This window comes from Anastrepha ludens, chromosome 5 (genome assembly GCF_028408465.1).
Source record: "Anastrepha ludens isolate Willacy chromosome 5, idAnaLude1.1, whole genome shotgun sequence".
NCBI classification, from domain to species: domain Eukaryota; kingdom Metazoa; phylum Arthropoda; class Insecta; order Diptera; family Tephritidae; genus Anastrepha; species Anastrepha ludens.
Genome location: NC_071501.1, coordinates 117129820 through 117141979, shown reverse-complemented (window position 1 = coordinate 117141979; position 12160 = coordinate 117129820). Strand labels below are relative to the sequence as shown.

General features: G+C 39.2%; 1 protein-coding gene and 1 non-coding gene across 3 annotated transcripts in view; both read right to left on the bottom strand.

The window, feature by feature from the left end:
• LOC128865153 (protein spaetzle 3) overlaps positions 1-12160 on the bottom strand; it is a 125834-nt gene that overhangs the window by 28617 nt on the left and 85057 nt on the right. The window lies entirely within an intron of this gene.
• Trnag-gcc (transfer RNA glycine (anticodon GCC)) lies at positions 2125-2195 on the bottom strand. Its single transcript has one exon. It is a non-coding gene; the product is annotated as a tRNA-Gly (tRNA).

Below are 12160 nucleotides of genomic sequence, written 5' to 3'. Positions count from 1 at the left end.
GTATGGAGATTATTTTTTTCATACGAAAGGTTGGGGTTTGACCATTTTAAAAATTGCTTTTTTTTCTTTTTTCCCAGTTCGTTCATTCAATGAAGTCTTTCAAGCTCAAGCTTCCTTATTGCCTATCTCCTAAAAGTAGTGTCCGTTCTGTTCGCTTGATAGCTCCAAATAGATGTTTTGAAACACAAAGAAAAAATTATCCGCAGGACTCTTAAACTGCCTATGAAGTTCACATTTTTTTCAACCAGATCTATTTGCGCAATTTTGATATAATTATTTTTAATTATTAATTTTAAATAATTTTAACACTAAAACTGAAATAAAAATAATAGTTGTAGATTTTTTTTGATATCACTTGTCAGCAAATGTTCATTTTTTTCAAAGAAAAAAAAGAAGAAAATGTTTGAAGAACATTTGCTTAAAGCGGCCTTATTTTGTTAAATATTACATTTACCTTCCTGGGCAACCTGTAGTGTTTTGCATTAGATTGGATGCGCAATAGAGGTTTTTTGACAGATACACGCTAAATACATAATTTTTTTCAGTATTAGTTCACATTTCATCATGGGAAGACTTACGCCTCAACAAATTTTTCAAATGGTACTTTTGTATTACGAACCGTCCTATCGAACGCATTTTTCCGAATAGTCGGCAAAATTCAAAATAATTTTACGTAAAGATCTTGGTTTGAAATCGTATAAAATACATTTAGTCCAAGATTTCAAGCCTGCAGAATTTTCCAAAGCGTCATAATTTTAGTCGCTGGTCTCTGGAAAAACTCTCTGAAAATCCGCATTTTGGACTTGAATTTTTTTCAGCGTTGAGGTCGACTTAATGGCTATGCCAATAAGGAAATTTGCCGTACTTAACCCGAAAAGCAATCCGACACCATTGAACCCCGACATTGGATCGATTGAAAACAACCATTTGTTGCGGCCTATGGAATCAGCGGTTCATATTTCTTCAAAGACGAAGGCAATCGCGCTATGATAAACGACTTATTGATCACGGAAATTGAAGCCCGTAATCTCCACAACATTTTATTCCAACAAGACGAAGCTACTTGCCATACAGCCAGACAGCCCGTGAAACAATGGATTTACTGCGTCGTCGTTTCGGTGCGCATTTTATCTCCCGTCTCGGACCAGTGGATTGGTGGAAGATCTTGTGACATGACACCTTTGGACTTTTATTTGTGCAGGAGTGTAAAGTCCTAATGCCTTTTGGATAAACCAGCTTCGATTGAGGCATTGCAAACCAACATTACTAAAGTTATTCACGAGATACTGACCGAAATCCTCCCGCGAATCATTCAAAATTGGTGTTTAGGGATGGTCGAATAGCGACGCAGTTGCGGTCAACATTTTTTCGTCTTTAAAAAAATAAATGTCATGAATGGCTCTACACGAAAATAATAAAGATTTCCCAATCAATTTAAATTTTCTTTGTTTTATTTCAATTTAAAATCCGATACCTCGAAATTGATCACCCTTTAAAAATATGGCGAAACTGCGAGCAGCATTCGGGTTGGTTCGCACGCGATCGCTATTCCTTCAAAACCATTAAGCGGTTATTCATTTCAGCAATTTTCTCTCAATTACTTTTAACGAGTCTAAGATTTCCGCATTTTGGTTCTTCATTCAATTAGATTTTTACATATAAACTATAAAATATTTATTGCTTAATAAAAGAATTTACAATAATCTTGTAGCTTAGCAAAGCCAGCAATCGTAGTAATCTCCAAGTTGGTTCATTTGAAAGGAACTCTCATTAAATAATTCTAATCGGATGAGCGTGAACTTCACACTTAATTTGTCTTTAATGTTAACTGCTCTGTTCGCCCTCCCAGCAGTCGACTCTCACTTGCATAGCAACTGCGGGCGATGCGTAGGATCCTTGGTGTTAACAGCACTGGCTCTCACAACAGCCGACTCACACTTGCATTGTAACTGCATGGGATGCTTTAGAGTCGTATGTATATGATGTTCGCTAGTTGGACGGCAGATGCATTTTCGTTTACGTAGGTGACCACCAGTTATTTCTGCTTAACTTATATATTGATTATTACTTTTAAATATTATAAAAAAATATTACTACTACAATAAATTTAAAAAAAAATTTTTATGCATCGGCCGGGAATCGAACCCGGGCCGCCCGCGTGGCAGGCGAGCATTCTACCACTGAACCACCGATGCTTATAATTAAAATAATTCAACATACTCAAACCGCTAAACTTTTTCATAAATAAGTAACAGTTAGTAACAAATAGACGACAATAACATAAAATGCTAGTCAGTTGAACTTCAGGCTATGCTTAGCTTGCAAAACTGGATTTCGGTGTGGTCTCTCTTTTAGCACGCGGCTAATCATAGGTGCCAGCAAATTGAATGCAACAATAGTTTAAAAGTATGGAAATATACAATAGCAGGGTGCTAAATTATGTTGGAAATTTGTTCAAAGCAACAATAAAAAAATGAGGACAAAGATAAGAAACTTGTTCGGTGTTCGTTAAAGAAAAATAAGTTTGCTTCCAAGAAAACGTGGACAGTAGCCAATAATCGAAAGTTGTCCTAATGATTTATCACTGTCCGGTGATTAGATAGTATTTGCAGAGAGGAACAGGCGTTTATTAATGTCTTTATAATTTAAAAATAAGCAAAGAACGTAAAATGCCCTGTGGCCAAAAATTATCTACTTTTCATGTTAATCATTTCAACAGGTTGATTGAAAAGTAAGCAAGCAAAGATAAGACACTTTCATAGATTCTGCAATTTATTTTCAAATTTTCTGGCTGTTGCACGGAAATTCGATAGGAAGTGAATTATGGTAATGATTGTACGTGTTAGGATAAGGCCATTATGCAATGCAAATAGATTGATCTGTTGTGTGTCCATAGGTGCTTAATTTTAAATGTTTAGTATTGCGAGAAATCGCCCCAGCAGCATTTGTAAGGCTTCATCTTCTAGTAGATACGAGTCCAGAATTATTGGTGATTAAGTGCGCCATGAACTCTTCTCATCACATCAGTACCTGCATAAACTAGTGCTAGATAGTCATAGATTGACTGAGGTCCCTTTTGTCTAGCGTTAGAACAGATTTTGCTCTGTTGGTATTCAAGTTCAGGACCTTTTTGGAGTGATTAAGGATGTTTGTGGCAGGCAGAAATGCCGCTGCACGTACCGCAATAAGACTGAGGGGCTTGGGTTATAAGCTCAATCTGACATATGGGCACTCAAGCATTCTCAGAAGCTTCGAGTTCATCCCCTCGTGGACGGATCAGTGTGTGCCCTCGCTTAGTCCAAGCGGAACTTTCTTCACACACATTCCACCAAGGGAGGAGTGGACCGGGGGCAATACTTGGGGACAGGGCCTAGTTAACCTGTTCACGGATGGACGGTAGGGTTGGAGGAGGAGTATTCTGCAAAGAGCTTCGCATCAAACTCAAATTCAGGCTACCGGATCATTCTACCGGATCAGGCTACCTTTATATTCTTCGATATAAAGATAATTTGGGTACCTGGTCACAGTGACATTACTGGAGACTGCGAAGCCGACGTGCTGGCCAGACAAGGGACCTGTGAGGTAGTGTGCAAGCGAAAGGAGAGGATCGGGATCCCTTTGACAACCTGCGCTCTACTCCTGGAAGGTTGGGCTTTGCACCAACTCAGCGAGCACTGGCTAAGTACACGAACGTGTAAGGTCGCGAAAATCTCATCTCTCAAATTTCGCACTGTCTGCGGGATATACATGCCGTGAGACTCGGAATTACTTCGAGTCCTTTTTGCGTTAGCTGTATGGTGTGAGAGGTCAAATCATCTCAGCACCTGCTCCTCAGCTACCCAGCTCTCGCGGGACTAAAATTCAAGCATCTTGATTCTCACTTCTTCTCTGCACCTGCTGATATAGCAGGTATTGAAAACAAAAATCTGATAAACTTCATCAGCAACATTAAGAGGTTAACACAATCGCATACTAGTCACCGTTCGTAGTCCACAAACACTCAACCTTCCCCCACCCTTTCCCCTTCTTTTCCCCCTCTTGCAATGGTATCACAAAGGACGAACTTCTTCGTCCAAGTGGGCCCACTCTCTGGGCAACCATCACTACCTAACCTAACCTAAGGCTGTTTGTGCCGTTGCAGTATTCTTTGCTTTTTATTTGAGTCCAATTTTTGGTTTCCTCTTTAGGTTGTGTTTGTTAAATTCGGAAGATGGTGTTGGTCCAATAAATGGCCCTTCCGCGTCTTTCTTTTTGTTTCCTTCTGTGTCCCTCATGTCCTGGTACCCAAATAAGGGAAGCCTGATTGATAGTCGCCAATTTGTTGAGAGCATTGCTATTTAAGGCTTTGAGGACTAATTGACTGTCCGAAAGTATTTGAATTTTTACTTTTTCGAACCCTCTTTTGGATATGATTTCCTCTTATGTTATCTATGCTCAGTGCTGAAGATTTGTGTGCTCTAGCCCCTACTATTCCTGCTCCTAACCCCAGGAGCGTTTTGAATCCATCTGGATACCATTTTTGAGAGTCATCATGTAGCCATGTTCGGCTAGTGTGCCACTCTTCCCCAGACTGGAAGATAACCTTGTATCTCTTGGTAAAATTGAGTACAGACTACATATTAAACCCTGTTTAGGATAGTGCGGTGTCCAGTGAGATTTCCTGTTTACATTTTTCTTTTATATGAAAGGAGAGTGCTTGCATAGCAGTTTTCTCTTGTATTGCTAAATGTAGCGGTGACAGATTTAAAAGCGGTTCCATCCCAGCATTTGAGGTTGTTCTCATAGCCCCTGTTGTGCTTAGGCACACCAGTCTTTGTTATCTACGCTTTGATATAGCTGTAATTTTATTGGTTTTTGTCCACCATACCAATGCCCCATATAGTAGGATAGGCCTTACCATTCGGGGGTAGATTCAGAAGGTCATTTTCAGGATTTTCAGTCCTCAATCCCAACAACTTCATCCTTCCAATTCTTACCGCACAAAAAGTCAGCGTATTACTTGCATAGTGGCTGCTAAAACAAGCACAAAAAAAAAACAAAACAAAGAAAAGACACAGTTAAACATTGCGTCAGTGGCGTCAGAAAGAGGAAGCGGGCAATCGCGTACAAGATAGGGATTGCTAACACGGACAAATGGAGGAAATGCAGAGAGGATGTTGAGGAAACTTTAGAGCACCATCTGTGCGTTTGTCCGGCATTATTAAAGACGCGTCTAAAGTGCCTGGGAGCCCCATTGTTTGAGGGTCTGGAGGACGTCTCAAAAGCGGATCTCCCAACTCTGCTTAAATTCGCCAAGCGCTGACATCCTACATGATGTCTACTTTCGGTATTCATAGAGGTCGGTCTCCATCTGGTATCGCTAGGGACCAAAACGTCTATACGTAGCTTATTGCCAACCAGGCTAACCTAACCTAACAATCATTCCACACAGATGAATGAATATAGAATTGATATTTTTTCAAAATCTATGATGAATTTTGCCTTCATGAGGGTCGAAAAGTAGTTGAAATCGGTTGAATAAACTTTTAACTGGTTCTATTGAGCTGCGCAAAAAAGTAACCAAACCAGTCACTTTTTAAAGAAGGAAAGCACGACTCTGGAAAATATGCATTCCTTATTCAGCTGATGAATTATTTTTGCAGATAAACTGTTTTCGATCTCGTTGCTTTACAAATTCTTGCCCTTCTTCGCTGGGTGCTAAAACAAGAACGGGCGGAGAGAGGGTAACCGTTAGGTTTATTATTATTTTACGTATTAAAAAGAATTTTATTAGTAAATGCCAAATCTCAGATGCCAAAAGGCTGTCCAAACCTAGAAAGATTACCACTTCCCGTTCCTTTTGAATTTGGTTGTGACTTTCAACTTGTCGAATGCACACCAAGGCGAATTGAATACCGAATAGTCTATTACTCTTGAACGCACGCTATGTTTTTTGTTTTTTGTTTTTTTTTTGTTGATGACATTTTAATTCACTATCCCAAATTATCTAATATAACATCTACAAAGACATATATATACGTAGATTTGCAAGTTTGACTTTAATGCTCCTTTTGTTTGCTGTTCTTAGGGAGTTAACTCCATTCGATCTTGGTGCACTCGGCTATCATCTGCGCCGTTGTCACAGCTTTTAATGTCGCTTCATAATTGTCAGCCACTAACGCTCGACCTCATTGCATGGCTGTCAAACGGTTGTTGCCGAATGTTTGTGGCAAAAATTCTTTTGTTGGGTTTTTAGAAAGGCCGCAACAACAAATGCCATATAGTCAGACAGCCAACCAATGAAGCACCAAAAATGAATGCACCTGTCGCAAGTATTCGCACGAGTAAAACATCAGTAAGAATTAAGAATTCATTGCAAATTACCGAATTCCAAAACGCTTAGGCTGTCGTGGCCCGAACTTTTGATGTACTAAAGAGATGATAAAGAAGATGAGAGAGAGAGAGAGAGAGAGAGACAGGGAGGCAGAGAAGGAGTGACTGTTCGTTCGCTAAAATTACGCTAATACGATTTGATGGTCATAAAAAGCGGTTTCATAAACTTTTTCGACTTTTTGTTATTTCCATTTTTTTGTTTCTTGCTAAAAAGTATTGATTCTTTTATACCATTTATGCTAAGAGAAGAATAAACTTTGGTAGTAGTTGTGAAGGCATTTAAATTTTTTTTCTGAACGCATGCAAAATAACTCGAAATGATAATTGAATAAAATTAAAGTAGGTACTAAAAAGATTCTAAATCCTTCATGTCATTTAATTTCCACTCCGAACCTACATTTTCCAATATTTAGTGTCCTTTTATTCGACGTTTTAGTTCGGACTTTGTTTTTCCATGTATTTTAAAGCTGTTACATACCTTTCTTCCGCGTTCGAAGCTTTACTTGGGTACCATTTTATGCTTGTCATAGTCTTAGTAGGCTTGAATGTGTGTAGAAAGTCTTTGTCCGTTATGCTTGTCGTTCTTTGCAGTTCACTGATCCAATTCCATTATATAGAATTCGGTGGTTGCTCATTAACCTAAAATCACCAAATAAAGAAGGACTATTCCCTCCCTCACTCTCATTTATATTGTGATAAGTAGGCCGCTAGGGAAAATTAATTTCAATATTCCTCAGCGAAGCTTAAGAAATCAGGATATTTCCTGTTTTGGGATTAAGTTAGATTAGATTTGTGGCTTGACTATTACTACAAATTCCAATACTGCTGCCCCGTCACTTTTTCTCAATTAGCCAGTACGCCACATTCAAGATGGCATAGACTTCCGTAAAGAATACCGAGGCCATCTGTCCTGGGGCATAGGAGTACTTAGTGTCTTCGTCTCGGTACCATCCAGATACGCTACCATCACTGGTTTTGGATCCGTCGGTGTAGAAAGTGTGCTGATATCCCGTTAATAGGTTCTCTGCACTTAACCATTGATCTCTATCTGGGGTCAAACATCATGCTTCCTATCGAAGCTAACGACAGGTACCCGATTGTCCACCGGCAACGAGAACAGTGTGCACCGCTTCGACAACTCCGCTTAACTTGAGCCTATACGCCGCCTTCATTGCTTCCTTTTGAATTTGAAGATCTAGAGGTTGCAAGTTCAGAATGACATTAAGGGCATCACCAGACGTCGTACTCGTGGCACCTGTGATACTCAAGTACACACTTCTCTGTAGCCTGTTTCGGGGTTTTACTCTGGAATTAACCATTGTGGAGTTCCACCATACTACAGAGGCGTATGTAATAATGGGTCTAATCAGGGTGATGTACAGCCAGTGTACTATCGCCGGTCTTAGACACCATGTCTTGCCAATGGTTCTCTTACACTGCCAGAAGACTTTTAGTGTTCAAGAGACCTTCTGCTGGACGTGCTTCTTCCAGGTAAGCACTATCTAGGATTACTCAAGAAGACAGTTGCAGTGTTACCCCTTTCAATGTGGGTAGTGACCGGCCTTCCGTATTGCGCTTGCTAGTGAAAAGTACTAAGGTACTTTTTGTAAGATTCCCCGAAAGACCATGCAATTCGCACCAATACACAATCTTATTTAGAGCTACCTGCATTTTATTGCATATAACTTTAAATGATCGTCCTGAGATTAATACGCACACATCGTCTGCGTAGGCTTGGATGTGTCCAATTTCCTGCAGATCATTAAGAAGAGAGTCCACCATGAAGCACCAAAGTAGAGGAGAGAGTACACCGCCTTGTGGGCAACCCTTCTTAACCTCAACCCTGACTCCTTCATCGCTGTCTCTATCCATGGTAAGCAGTATTTTGGATAGCATAGAGTGGATCCATCTGACAATGATTTCTTCCACTCCATGACATCTGATAGAAGAGCACATAGAGTCAAAGGTAGCATTGTCGAAAGGTCCTTCAATATCCACAAACACACCAAGAGTGTACTCTCTTGTTTCCAGCCCTTTTTCGATTATGCTAACGCACTCGTGCAGAGCCGATTCACAAGATTTCCCACTTTGATAAGCATGTTGTCTGACGTTGAGAGGGTTTCGACTTAGAACTCTCGCCCTAATGTGCTTCTCCACCATACGTTCCCTTTAAACATAAACGATGTCAGGCTTATAGATCTGAAACTTTACGGTAAAGCGTAGTCGTCCTTGCCTGGCTTTGGGACAAATACAACTTTCACCAAACGCCACAATTGTGGAACATAAGCGAGCGCAAGACATGCCGTAAAGGTTATTTTCAAAGCCTTTATTACGAGGGGTTCCTTGTATATGTCGGGATTTGGCAACCCTGGTGTTGCAATCTGGCAACTGACAGCTGTATCGCAAAGTTTGAAATTTTTTGGTTTTTACGTACTCACATCGTTTTGAAATACCAGCGCTATTTGTGTTGTTTACAGTAACTTAAAAGATTCATCTCGGTCCAAAAATGGAATTAAATCGTGAGCATTTTCGTGCGATTATTTTTTACAACTTTCGACGTGGATTAACTCAGCAACATTGCATGGATGAACTTAATTCATTTTTTGGCGATGAAGCTCCATCAAGGACCAGTGTTTATCGATGGTATGGTGAATTCAATCGTGGTCAATCGCTCAAAAAAAGGCTCGTGTCGATTGGTCGAAGGAAATGCTCAAAAAATACGATCGCGAGGCTTCGAAACACGTCTATGACAGACACATTGTGACAGGTGATGAATCATGGATTTACGCGTATGAGCCCGAAAGTAAACAGCAGTCGACTGTATGGGTGTTTCAAGATGAGCCAAATCCAACAAAAGTTGTTCGCGCACGAAGCACTTCCAAGCAAATGGTCGCCTGTTTTTTTCGGAAAAACTGGACTTGTCGCAACCGTACCACTAGAACAACGCAGAACAGTAAATTCTGAGTGGTACACAACCATTTGTTTGCCAGTTGTCTTCCAAGAAATTAGGAAAACCAATCGCCAAAGACGGATCACTCTTCACCAGGACAATGCGAGCTCACACACATCGGCTCAAACAACTGCATTTTTGAGCACCCAAAACATCGAATTTATGGGTCATCCGCCGTATAGTCCTGACATGGTACCGAATGACTTCTTTTTATTCCCGCACGTAAAAAACAAACTGAGAGGTCAACGTTTTTCGACACCTGAAGAAGCGGTTGCGGCATTCAGAATGCATGTTTTGGAGGTACCTCATTCAGAGTGGCAAAAGTGCTTCGACAATTGGTTCAAACGCATGCAAAAGTGTATAGATCTTCATGGAGAATATTTTGAAAAACAATAAAGTGATTTTCGATGAATAAAATTTGTTTTTGTTCTCTAATCCCGACATATAAAAGGCACCCCTCGTAGTTGTTCTCCGCCTCGCTTGAGCGTGATTCGGAACAGGAAACAGAATCAGAAGCGTAAGCGACGGTTTTTCAGTGCTAGTTAAATGTGGGGAGTTTCTTGACAAAGTGTAAACCTGAGCACCTTATAGGGCATCTAAACTTAGTTTAACTGGAAAGCATAAATAAAATACTCTGAAAAAGCTGTCATAAGCATATTCCACTACGGATGATCGCCTAGCATAAACGAACCTAAACAATTATAATAACTTATTTATTATTTTACATTATTTTACATTATTTTTATACATTGTTTATTTTTTCGAAAAGAAGAGTTGGTAATTTTTCCGATTCAGTGAATGGCATACGTTTTTCATACTCATATTTTTGTTTTTAAATTATAATTATTTTTCGTTTGCTAGAAACGATATGGGCATGCAATTTTTTTATGCAGTCACTAACAATTTGCCATTTGCCCGCCTGTTCACTTGTTGCAAAGGCCTTGCAATGCCATCTAACATTTTAATTTGCCACTATTATTTTTTTTCCATTTATTATTATATTTTTTGTTTTTCAATTTACTTCCCAAGCACTTCTTCTTGGTCGTCTTAATTTTTTTCGCCTTTTTCTGCTTGCTGCACGATTTTGAAATTAGAACGCCAACAGTTTACTGCAACACACAGAAATATTAATGTAAAGCATAACAGATGATGAGCACTGCTGCAAATACTCTTGCACGACTTGCCAACAACACGGGCAGATAGATGGCATCCTGTTAGCGCTTTTTGCCAGCGCTTAACGGGGTCAACTGAAAATTGTCAAATTTTATGAATGCTTTAACTTTTTTGGTAAACAGTAAAAAAGTTGGTAATTTTTTGGTTGCACTTATTTTCTTACATCTGCTTGCTGACTGTGGAGTGCCTCTAGATTTCAAAAAAATTCCACTATCGGCATAAATGGTTTGTTTTTGCACAAAACTAGAAGTTTAAAAAATATAGAACTTCTAAACTTTAGTTGAGTGCTGCTTGAATGGCTTAACCCGCTCATATTCAAAGACATTTTGGAGCATTCATTTTTAAAGTCAATTATTTTAACTTTAATACATTTTTCATAGTACAATTTTGCCACAGGCAAAACAAACTTTAAATTAATTGCTATGCAAAAATGCAAGTTGCTGTCAGTAGAAGCATTTTACAGCCCTGCAATTTCGATATTTTTTTCATACATTTTTTTTTCCCATACTAAAAAACAAACTCTTTGACTTCAGGAAGATAAGAGAGTTGCCTTCTATATTTTGCGCCCATTAATAAAAACACAGTAAAACAATAATAAAAATTGCTTTATTGTTTTCAAAATTTTCTCCTTGGCAGTCCAAATAGTGCAGAAGTGTGCATTCGCTTTAACTAATTTTCAAAGCACTTTTGCCACTCAGAAGTGGATACCTCCAAAATGAGCTGCTCAAGGGCTAGTACAGCTACGTTAGGCATTAAAAAGCATTGATTGATTACCAATTCAGTGCGGTAAGGCGGTTGACCCATTAATTCGATCTTTTGAGTGCTCAAAAACTCTCTTGTGTGAGCCGCTATGTGACAGCTAGCATTGCCTTGGTGAAGAATGCTTCGTCTTCGCCAGTTGGCTTTCCTTAATTCTCCGAAAAATCCTCTGTGGTGATTCGCATGCAAGCAAGAGCTAAGCAAGAACTTTACATATAACTTCTGTTTATTTTTCCGGGCTAATCTCCAACTTGAATTGAGACTGACTCATAAAGTCACAAATATGATTCTTATTACGTATTTAGGGTGTTATTTTTCTGGTTCTAGTCCGCATGAAATCTGACTTCTCTTGAGATCGTAAATAAACTTGAACTTTTTGTTATTCGTAGAAATTAAAATTTGTAATAAGCGGCATTCGATATTTATTATCCGGGTGCATTAAAAAAATGGTTGAGCAGTTATACAAGGCGGAGCAAAATTAATTACATCACATTATAATTGACATGTGCATGTCGAGAATGGCATTGGACTGGAACCCTCAAGGGAGCAGAGGTCGCGGTCGACCGAAAAATATTTGGAGAAGGTCGATGTTGCGCGACTAACAGGTGCTGACATCTCATGGGACGGTGCAAGAACAACAGCACAGAACCGTGTACGATGGTAGAATATTGTCGAGGACCTATGCTCCCGAGAGGAGTTAACAAGAATAAAAATAATAATAATAATTGCCATGTGTGAACCAGACAGCTGCAGTAGGCAAGAAGAAGCAGTGGACTGTTAAGGTAAAAACAAAGATTTCCAGCACTCGAAGTATTTTTATTTTTATTTATTAAAAATTTTTATTCAAAAATAAAATTGATTATTCATTTTACATCACTTTGTATAAGAACAGTGTCTGCATATTTA